Source organism: Pygoscelis adeliae, unplaced genomic scaffold, assembly GCF_000699105.1.
Source record: "Pygoscelis adeliae isolate BGI_AS28 unplaced genomic scaffold, ASM69910v1 Scaffold95, whole genome shotgun sequence".
Classification (NCBI taxonomy): Eukaryota; Metazoa; Chordata; class Aves; order Sphenisciformes; family Spheniscidae; genus Pygoscelis; species Pygoscelis adeliae.
Window position 1 is genome coordinate 1,180,120 of NW_008824869.1, and position 1,855 is coordinate 1,181,974.

Below are 1,855 nucleotides of genomic sequence, written 5' to 3' on the forward strand. Positions count from 1 at the left end.
TTTCCAAAAATGCTGTCAGCATCAGTTTCCAGCACCTCTTCTGAATTAGTTTTGCACCCACAGCTCCTGTACCCAGCCTGTTTCCAGCACCGCCGATGGAGGGCTTCTGGGTCGAAAATAACATAGAGCAAACACTGACAGTGGGTATCGGTGGCAGAACTGTCCTAGCCCAGGGCTTACGCTCGGCCCGATGGCCAGTTCGCTGACTTGACTTCACTGGTCCATAGCTGCTCCAGTGGGAGCAGCCGCCCAGCAGGGCAGTCATGCACCATACGCGGCTGTTTTAGGCATCTCCCTCGGCCGTCACTGCCCCTGCCCGTCTCGGGGGTGCCCTATACATGCCGCTGGGGCCACCACGTGCCCGTGATGCTGAAGGTGTTTGTAAGCAAGCCCTTGGTGCCTGAATTGAGCATGGGTTTGACTCCTCTGGCATCACTCTCTTGGCTTCCCCATGGCGGTTTCTGCCAGCTCCAGGACTATCCCTTGCCCTCAGACTGGTTGGGACTCGGGCACGGGGACTCGCCGGCTGAGAGGTTGTTTGTCTGCTGCGCCAGGAGGTCCCAGGAGAACAAACTCTGCATTTTCAGATGTGTTTTTAGGACCTGCACTGGTGACATTTAGAAACTTGATTCTGGGGTGCAAAATCTCCAAGAACACCCATGGTGGGAAGTCCCAAAATTCAATGCAGTGTTATTCCCATCCAGCCGGGAGACATTCCAGTGACACCAGTTTCATGGTACTGGGGGGAGAGCAGAGACCTCTGGGCGTCACCAGAAAATATTTCAGTGCTTGGCAGGAATTTTTTAACTGCAAGGTTTGGGGGTTTTCTGGTATGGTTTGTTTTGTTTTTTTTACAGGAAAAATGACATTTCCTCCAACATGAAATCTTTTGCTCTACTTACTTTTTTGCTTTTTTAATTTTCTGCTTAGAAAATACAAACCACGTATTATTGTGGGTCAGGTTGATCCAAACTGCACCTTCTTTCCTCCTTGCCCCCTTCAAATCTCCAGGCTGGGCTGCTTTCCCAGACGATGGCTCCCCCTCCACCCAAGCAGAGCCGCACAGGCATCACATGCATACTGCCTCTGCCCAATTTCTTGAATGGTTTCTTTGCAGGAAACTCCTTATGGATCTTTCCTGCCTCCCTGGCCCCCTTCCAGGGCTCCTGCCTGGGCCGAGCTGATCCAGCCCACTGCTCTCATCCTTCTGGCAACCTCTTCTTTTTATTATTTTTTTCCGTAAGCTTCTTGTATATTTTATCCTATAAAACAGATTGGCCCTAGTCAGATGATGACACTAAATTGAGCACGCACCTTTTGGCATATTGAATGAGTTACTCCTGTGCTTTCCACCCACCCCATGCACAGGCAGCCACTCCTCTGGTTTTTAACCCTGTCTGCTGCGCTGGCACACCGGGATGGCTCCCGTCCAGCGGCGAGCTCCTTGTGAAGTACCCTGCAGCAAGAGGCTGAGATACCGTCTGCACATGCAGAGGGGACAGTTCATCACTGGTGATACAGGGGCTTCAGCTCAAGGGACCTCATGAAGGACCTTGCCAGCCGAGCACTCCCCGCTCCTGCTGCTGGACGGGCAGTGCCAGGGAAGGGGCGCCGAGCCTCTTGCTCAGACCCACAGCGACTGCCCTGCCCTCAACAAGGCTCCATCTACCGCCATGCCATGTGACAAATCCTTGGCAACCCCATAATTTAGTGATGGTAATGGTGTTGCAAAAAGAAGTGTGTTGGGGGTTGAAGAGCAGGAGAGGCAGAGCGAGGAGGAGAAGCACCACGTGGCAGTAACCTGGTTGCCAGCAAGGCAACAGACGCCATGGACCTTTCCCTCCCGGCGATGTCA